The 9,513-nt window shown below is 48.1% G+C and overlaps 2 protein-coding genes across 2 annotated transcripts in view; one reads left to right on the top strand and one right to left on the bottom strand.

Moving 5' to 3' along the window:
* Positions 1-6,281, bottom strand: part of RPL36 (ribosomal protein L36) — a 10,928-nt gene extending 4,647 nt beyond the window's left edge. Inside the window, exon 1 of the mRNA XM_009880585.1 lies at positions 6,275-6,281. The gene's annotated coding sequence lies outside the window, so the exon portion shown is untranslated. The remainder of the gene's footprint in view (positions 1-6,274) is intronic.
* Positions 1-9,513, top strand: part of LMNB2 (lamin B2) — a 54,600-nt gene that overhangs the window by 2,618 nt on the left and 42,469 nt on the right. The window lies entirely within an intron of this gene.

The raw sequence follows: 9,513 nt of genomic DNA, 5'->3' as shown, positions 1-9,513 counted from the left end.
CCCCCCCCCAGACTTGCAGTGCTGTGCTGGCAGTACTCGGGCACTTGGTAGTAGTTGCCACCATTGCTCCACTGTGCTGTTTTGAGGGGGCAGAAGCGAGCGAGGGAAGGGATCCAGCCAGCCTCCCCTGGTGAGATGCCAGAGGTTGAGTCGTCCCTGGTATGTAACGGGGCTGCCCAGGGAGTGATCAGAGCCAAACCAAAGTGTCCCTTCCTTGTTTGAGCTGCTTGGGAGGGAACTGAAGGTCTCTGCAGAGTCCCCACTGCTACGCCTTTTAATAAAAACAGCCATCTCCCACTGGAATGACTACGCTGCCTTGGGACACTTGGTCTCTCTCCTCCACAGTGTTTGCCAAGCAAGCCTCAGCACATGGCAACATACTGCATCAGCCTCAACCCAGCCAGGCTAACCTCTGGCTGCCTTCTGCCGGACAGTTACTGGATTGCGCACCGTGTCTCACAAAGTTTTAAAGCCCTGCTTTGAGGCAATCAGAGAGTCTAACTCCTTTCTTTGGTGGTGGTTTATTAGTTAGGTTTAAGCATATTTTTTTAACAAAACACTGCTTTCCACATCATTGGGCAATTTTCACGTTGGTCCTTGGTTCTTCTAGCTGAAGTAGTTTGAACCTGACTTTAAAGAAAACTCTTGGTATGTAAATTGGGGTCCAGACAATATCCCCCAGGAGTATTTGGTAGCTTGCAAGACTTTCCACAGCAGAATCGGGAACCACCAAAACCAGGAGAGGAAACAGTAGGCTAAATCCTTCTCCTACATCACCCCATAAGCAAGGGCACCAGCTGCTCCACTCAAGCCATGGTCTCCGCTCCAAAGCAGCACGTGTGCCTGGGCACACAGACACACACAGAGAAGCCATGAAAACACACTCCTGAGAGAGGAAAGGCAGATGACCCTGCAGCAGTTCCCTTATCACTGTGTGTAACACCAACAAACAGTGAAGGCTGTGTGTATTTCTAACTTTATGTTTGGTGCAAAGGCTGCTTTTATAGCACAGGCACACTGCTAGAACTGGCACCAATTGCTGCCCCAGACCAGCATCTGTTCTCGAGTCCACCTGCTCCAGGAAAAACTGGAAAACAACCCCTGCCTGTTCCTTGGAGCTTCTGCTAAACGATGGTTTTCATCCATCTGACCAGTCCAACTGCCTGCTCTGCCTGAGCAGGGGAACCATCTGCAGCTGCCAGTTCAGGCAGGCTGCTTCCATCTGCTGAGGAAAAAGATTTAACCCTTCTGGGGCTGCACTGGGGCTTGCAACGTTTGAATTTTACAACCTGGGTTAATCTACTTCACCTCTGTTGCCCATGCAATGGAATGCCTTAATTTTGTACCCACTTCTGCAATTACAGGTGCCTCAGCTATGGTCTTTCTGGTAAGTTGCTCATCACTTCCAAATGAAAAGGATATGCTTGGGTAAACAACCTTTATTTCTGCCATTGAGAAACACGTTCCCTGCCTTCTTGAATGGAACCACATAGAGGAGGACCTCAGCTTCCCCTGCAGCCGCTGTACTGGTGTATCACATGCTGCTTCTCCCCTGTGCCAGTGCACTTTTCAGTAGGACCACAGCGACTTACCTCACTTTTCTACTTGCTGCTGTTGCTGGGGATGGAAAGGTTTCACCATTATTAGCCAGGAAAGGCCATTTACAGCTCTAAAGTTTTCCCTCAGAAGTAGCCACTTTGGACAAATGCAACCACCATTTATGTCATTGCTGCCTTTTACAAGACAGCCAACGTTTTACAATATAGATATATCATATCATATAGATATGAATGGCTTCCATGGGGTGAGCCCATGCCCCGGTCCCTTGGTGGGCCAGTTGAGTGTCACTGCAGGCAGAAGACAGAAGGCTGGATGGTGTGCTTTGGGCAGTGAGGGTGCATTGTCCCTTTATACAGCGCTGGGAGGCCAGATGGGCTCAGCCCATCATTCTGTGCCGGTGGGGTCTTGGGCTCTCCCAGCCATGAGGAGCCTCCCAGAGGGAGGCAGAAGCCCAGACTGGCATCTCAGCAGAGCCTGTGGGTACCTCAAGGTTCAGATAGAGGTTTGGAGCTAGCCCTCATTCCTAGCTTAGTGGGTGCTCAGCCCTCCATGGTGTTCCTTTACCTGAGCATGTCATTCTGGACTGGGAGGAGTGAGCGCTGCCCCAAGCCCAGGGTGCAGCTTGGCTGGGCAGTAACCAGGCACAGGAGGAGGGGCTGCCAGCATGGGAGCCTGCAGGGAGGCCCTCGGGGTGCTGAGGACCCGGCTATTGAAGAGGCGGTCGGAGGGGTAGGTGGGCTGAAGCACTCAGTCTGTGGCATGGACAAGAGACACGGGCAGCAGTCACAGCCAGCACAGAGGACAATTGCTACGAACTGCTGTGCCCTGTGTACGTGGATGCATGTAGGTGCTGCAGGGGAAGGAGGCATGTCCCAGGCTGCCTGTGTGAAGGATCCTTCACCTCTCTGGCACAGGCTTCCCACAGCCCCAGGGTCACCTGTGCATTTACCTGAGCAGGCCCTGGTGCTTCTGGTAAGAGAAGCTAACTGGCATTATCCGTGGTTGGACACCGCCTGCCCAGACCTGGTCCTGCTAAGCCACGGCATGTCTCTTACCCACCCCAAGAGGTCTTTGACCGGCATGACCCGGTGGTGGTGAGAAGGGCTCCCTAGCACAGAGGGTCCCCTTCGTTTCTCCAGTGACACCATTCCGGAGGAGCAGCTATGTGTGAGCTGGCTCTCAGCTGCGCTGTCTGCTCATACTCTCTGCCACCAGACAGCTATGAAGCATTTTTACATGACTGACCTCATGACACAGCATGTCTAGCAAAGGCTTAGAGCTCTAATATTTCCTACTCCTTGCTTGCACGGGTGGATTACCTGCCCACACTTTATCCTTGGAGGCTGGGGACATCCGTAGAGTCTGGGGCATACCTGTGACCTCCCGCAGGCCAGGGAGCAGCCACTGGTCACAAAGGTCCTCAGGCCAAAGGAAGCCAGAAGAGCAGCAAGAATGATGCAAGAGTTTAGGAAGATGGGGGGACTGCAAAAGGGGATCCTTCCCAAAGTCAGTTGTTTAAGACGACCCACCAACAGGCCAAGGATTGCAGGGACAACCCTGCAAGTGTGTTTCCTGAAAAGAAGGGAGTAATGGGGATATCCTCCTTTATCAGTCCTTCCGTGTATGCATGCCAACAGGAGAGTCCTGTAGAAAGCAAATGTTGCTATTGCTTTTACATTAGAAGGCATTTTTGACAAGAACGAACAGGAAAATTGGTCATGAATTGGTTAGTGTGGCCGGGGTGCTGCCTGTTGTTGACACCAAAGGAGAAATGTGCAGGGTGGGGAGGAGAAAACGATTTGAATGAAAAAGTAGAATTCAAGAGGTTTGTGTAAAGACAGCAAAAGCAGAGGGGTAAGCAGTCATCGTGCCCATGGGCGGCACATATAAGTGTAGGTTTTTCACACAGGATTTTTTCCCTGTGGGAGTCCTGCTTTGTGGTCATGTAGCCAAATATGTCCTGACACTGGCTGAGCACCTGAGGTGCCCAGCCGCTACACTGGAAGGACTCCCTGCTCCCTGCCAGATGTAGGGTGGAGGTATTCTCCCCCCTGGCCTCAGGCCAGTCCTGCTGACCCAACCCCTGCCACTGGGAAACTGGGTGGGGTGGCCACTGAACCAGAACCACTGGGTGAGTATCATCAAAATGTATTTGCTTAGCAGGAGTATAGTGGGTGGATAGCAATTTCTATTGTGCAACACACAGACATGACAGGCTTGCACGGAGCAGAGCTTCTGCCCCTCCAGACCAGTTCAGACCAGCACAATACAGGCACAGGAGAGAGGATGCTCACTTCCAGCCATCAGCATGCTGACCCCTGCACGTGGCAGTTCATCTATGCAGTATCAGCCATGCATGTGGTCGTCCCCTACACAGACACATCACTGACTTACCTCTTTACTGCTTTTTAAATTAAATTGTCAGTATAAGCTGCCAAAGGCCTCACCACATAGTCCCTCACCAGTCTCCCTGCCCAGAGGCCATTTAGCAGTTTACAGTTTCCAAGCACTCATCAGCCTCCCACTCCAAATGTGTTATAAAAATGCAAACCCAGCAACAATTGCACAATGGTTTATCAACTGCTTCTTTACCATCCACCAGATACCAGATTAATCTCACTGGGTAAAGCTGAGCAGAGTATGGGTCTTGCACATCAGGCAGGTGTTGGCAGGTAGACCACTCTGCAAGACAACCACCAAAGGGGTGCTAGACCCCAAGAAGGCATCAAGAACACATCCACATGTGCCATGGGGCTTGCATACATCTGCATTGGGCTATGTACACTGCAGCAGGGGGATTATACCTGGAGCTAGCATCTCCGTTAACAGTGTGAGTAAAACTCCAGAGACTGATGAAGCCCTGACCCAATTATGATGGCAGGATCACAGACCCATTCAGAGCACCTGTCCACACTACTGAGAGTGACAGGGATGGACACCATGCTGGTAAACTGAGACAATCTTTCCTGATGTACTGAGGGAGAACTGGCCTGGTCTCTCTGGCGCATGGGAAGAACTGTCAGCTAGTGAATTCATGTCATTTATTAGTTCTCTGCAGGTTGGGAAGCTCAATACTTTGAGCTCACCAGTCATTTCTCTGGATTCCATGGAGTTATACATAAGCTTTGCACTTGAGGGAGTTCAGAGGTTCAGTCAGTACAGGTCCAGCTTTGAAATTCCTGCACTTGGGCGGATTACCCACTGAGCAATGACATCTCTCCAGCCCCCACTGCATAATGGCCCCGGTCTTTCCAGTGGGCAAAACTGTGTGCCACTCTGTCCCCACTGCACCACGCAGGGCCAAGCCAAACCTGATTTTCCTTTTACATGCAAGATTTCTGCAGACACAGTAAAACAAATTAAACCCTACAAAGCTATGATACTCTCATACCCAGAAATGCAGTTTAGCAGTGTTGAGGTAGCCTGCAAATATCTCCATCAACCTAAAGCTTCTCCTCATTTGCTGTAGCTGCTGCTCATTTACTCCATCCAAACAAACCTCTTTCACAGCTGCTCGAAACATCTGACTCTTGTGCCTATCCACCCACACCCATCCATAGTGCACTGATGGTAGAGAAAGAAGGGACATGATGCTGCGGCTGTACGCAGCACAAGCTGCAGGCAAGCGGGGAAGGGCACGGTCTCTCCCGGTTTGTACAGTCAGGTACCAAACTCAAGACAGCAAATGGCTTCCTGTTGTAGGTCCTGGTGTAGTCGGAGCTGTCCCTCATGTCAAGGGTGTGCAGCTCCAACACAAGCGCTAACTGAGCCTGTGCTCCGGCACTTCACTGTTGTCACCAGCTGTGGACTGGAAAAATGTTTTCCAATGAGACAGATGCATTGATAGGACCTGAAGGCCAGGTGCACAGAGCTGCTCCATGAAGCTCAAGACATACAAACATTAACTGAGTAATCTTCACTGTCATCTTAATTTCGTCGCAAGATCATTATAAAGCTTCCTAAATTATCCTGTGTAAAATACTTTGAGATCTTGGGTGGAGCACACTTTGGAATTGCAGAAAGCATTCCTTTCATCTCCTTTATTAATCACGTAATATGGACAAGAGAGGTTGATCCCGTGCACATACCTCTTTATCTCCATAGACATGTCTTCTCCCCTCTCACATGTGTTTTCTCTGTAAACTTTACCTTTGACAGAGGCTCTGTCTTAAAGATTCTCAGGGCTCCCAGATGTACACAGCATTTGTCACGTTATGGTGCATGACGGGCTAATTATCTTTCAAAGGGGAGGCAAAGGTTTCTGCTTTCACCTTTCTTTGCCTTCACAGAATAAAATTGAAATCTTAACCCATCTCCAGTGAGACCACGACAGAGGCTGAGCCAGCCTGGCCAGACGTGAGGTACACAATAGGTTACTGCAGCTGCTGGAGGAAAGTATGTAAATAGCTCTATGGTGATGGGCACTGAGCCAGCAGCAGTTGGTCTTCGGATTTGAAAATTAGGCGCCAAATGGCTGTTTTGAAAAAAACCACGGGGGTTTGTTTTCAGTAGCTTGGAGATCAGTGCCAGGTTTTATGCAAACACAGCGCGGGGGTGTGAGCACTGCATGCTCTCCTCCCACAGCTCCACTGGAGGATTAATGATCTAAGTGATTCTCAGAGCAGAGCTGGGATTGCTGCTGGCCGATAAAGCAAGCTTTGTGAACTCAGAGGAACCTCATTCCAGAGCCAGTCCCCACCCTCCTCCACTACACTCTGCAAGCTGCAAAATGGCTAAAAGATTAGGGGCTTGCTCATGTTTTGAGGGAAGCTGAGCTTCATGGAGCGCTGAGAACCTGGGGCTATGCTGGCAGGCTGCATAGGTGTCTTTTATCTTTGGATCCCTGACAGTATAATTAGAATGACATTCAGCTCTGTATGTGGAAGTCAAAACTCGTAATGCTAGACATTATTGGCCCAATATTTCATTAAAGGTGATATGAATAATCCCTTCCTTATCTTAGCTTAATTTTGCTATTTACCTGTATAAATAGCAGCTCATTATGCACACAAATGCTCATGGCTCCATCCCCACAGACTCCAGGGCTGCCGGCAGCCTGACAAGGAAATGGTGTTACTGTTCCTACCTGGCCACCTCATCTGTTTTCAGAGGTGTTTTCACAGTATTTTAGTTCCAAGAAATCTGTCTTTCTATTACTCTGGAAGAGTTCCTGGGCTATGGGGAGCCCATGAGGGGAAGACTCAGTAGCTGATGACGCGCTGAAGACTGTGGCGCATCACACAGTACAACACTTCCTTTGCCTGATAAAGGCTGTGAACGAGTTGCAGTGCAGAAAGCCTCTCCATCGCTCTTGTGTTACAGACATGGCTCTTCTTAGCACGTGGTATTAGAAGTAAATGTGTGGAAAAGTGATGAAGTGGAATTCTGGAAAGTTGAGGAGCCCTGAGCACTGACACCCCTCTTCCACCCCACCTTCTTCCATTGGCGCTTCTCTGTTGAGATGGGGGGAAACATGAGGGTTTTTTTAAATGAAATGCTCATTTCTTTCTTGTCACATGAGACCAGGGTCTGGTTCCAGCACAAAAGTCTAAAGGGCCACCCAGGCCCTCCTGACCATGAAAGTCGCAGGCCTTCCTGCCACAAAGGAATGAAAAATCCCAAGCACAGACCTGAATTCTCCTCCCCAGGCTTGGTAAACCCTTCCCCCACACTGTGATACAGGTTGAATTCTGCCTCACTAAGGAGGTAAATGCTCTAGCAGAAGAGTATTATTGTTCAAGGCTCCTGCCAAACATTATATGCCTGGAATTAGAAATAAATATGCCCTCTACTCATTATAGCGTGGTGTCTGGTCTTGAAAAAAATCCTTGTTCTATGTACAGTCTGCTGTCTCTTTGCTTTAATTCCACAACTGCACACTGTGTTCCTCTTTGCTCTTTTTTACATATCTCTTAGCAAACTTTCTCACAGCAGGTGAGGAAGATATCATCCATGGCACATGGCATACTATTAATTTTCTCTACTTGCCTTTGTGCTTTCTGTTCTGACACTGCTGGAAGCAATTTTATTCACTGAAAGCTGAAATTCTGGAGCAGAAATCTGTGCTGAGGTCTGAGTGCTTCTTCCAGACTTGCAGTCATTGCTAGCAATTTTTTAAGCTCTGATGCTGGGCTGGATTGAATTTGGACTGATAGGACAATGTTCTGTGCCACATGTTCAGTCCTTGTCCCTACCTGAAATTAACGAAAATATCTGAGACATTTGATTAAACATTGACGGGCTGTTCAGAGTGATATAAGGAACACGAGGCAGACGGGAAGTTAGGCAACTACAGAGAAGACAGAAATAATCCTGCTAATTAAGGCATACAAATAATAAACTGTAGAATGAGAAAGGGGAGGGCATGGCAGCAGCTGCCGAGAAACTAAAGCAGTTGAGGTAAGAAATAGCAGTAGAAATCCTGCATCCCCAGATTTGTGAAAATGTGAGTCATTATGAAATCCCAGACAGCATCAGAAAACTCATTACACCCAACTGTACAGGAAACCAGTCAACGACTGAGAACATGCTCTACATCAAAGGATACGTGAGGTTTTCCTTTGTCTTTATTGCCTACTGTAACAAATCTCTTCATTTATCTGGGGGGAGAAGTGCTCCAGTGCTAGGCAGAGCCTAGCACTGCTGTCTGTGTTCTCTGACATACCAAAAATTTATTCTTATCTTTCCCAGTCTGGTAAGTTCCAAGTACTTTTGAGTTAGATACTAAGCCCAGGGCACTTCCAAGTTCCTGATTTTATATCAGAATGAGACCTGTACATGCACCAGCCTTCTCCTGCGCTCTGCTTTCCACAAAGAGTAAACCTGGGGGGGAGGTGGTGGTGGTGGTGTAGCAGGAGCCTTGGTGTGCTCCCAGCAGGTTCCCAAGCTGAAAAACCCAGGGGATCAGGCCCAGCGATCGCCACGGCCCTCTGCCACCCCACTCGGGTAAGGCTGACACATCCGTAGACTGCACCTTTGTTAAACACTAAATGACTGTGTCCTGGGCTAACAAATCAATTCTACCTTCTGAAAGCAGAGAGGGAGTTTATTATAAAATTGTTTTGGGTAGCAGTGAACTGTTAAGGTCCTTAATGAAATCCTAATTGTTAAACATGACCCCACTGACTCTGGTTCAGAACTGACCCGTATCATCAGTGACCCAGGAGGACCAGCATTTGAACACATGTTCATTCCATGACCAAAGCATGCATTGTGCTCCCTGTAAAACACAGTTGTCCAGTGGGCTCTCAGCTTTTGCACTTCCCCTCCTCCCATGGTGCTTTCCTCTCCCCAGCCCACCCCCAAACCATTCTCCTCTTCACAGAGAGAGGAAAAGTGAACATACATGTGAACAGGGAGGGGAGACAGGTGACAAGGATGAAAGTGTGCAGGTGTTCTAGTTACTACGAGAAAGGGACCTTCTAAAAATGTAGAAAATATTAAGCATTATTATTGAGGCATATTTCAGGAGTATATTTAGAAAAAAAAGATTTTACTGCAAAATAGTTGATATCAGCACTATGAAAATAACCAGTAACGCAGCACGGCAAAAAAAAAAAAAAAAAGAAACCCACTCAAAAAAACAAAGCAAACAAAGCAAACCCTTGACACATTCAGTTTCTAAGTCATTATCTAAAAAATCTGACAGAAAAAATAATGGGGGAGTTTGGGCTAAACTTCATGAACAAAGGGGATTTAAATCTGGATTACGTTATCAATCAAAATCAGGCAAAAGGTTTGAAAGAATTTCCAAAATATATCAGATGCCCAGAGTATCACATCAAATCACAAGAGAAGGAATGAGCTAGCCCAAAAAATGCTTTTACGGAGAGTTTTAGCATTCCTATTTTTTTTTTTTTCTTCTGGCTTAATGTAACCAAAGTTTATACCCAGTACCGCGGGAATTTGCTGCTGTTGGGAGTCGCACGTTGCAGGGGGCGGCGGGGCGGGGGG

Source organism: Charadrius vociferus, unplaced genomic scaffold (genome assembly GCF_000708025.1).
Source record: "Charadrius vociferus isolate BGI_N301 unplaced genomic scaffold, ASM70802v2 scaffold702, whole genome shotgun sequence".
Lineage (NCBI taxonomy): Eukaryota > Metazoa > Chordata > Aves > Charadriiformes > Charadriidae > Charadrius > Charadrius vociferus.
Note: the sequence above shows the minus strand (reverse complement) of the source record. Positions and strands in the feature narration are given on the sequence as shown.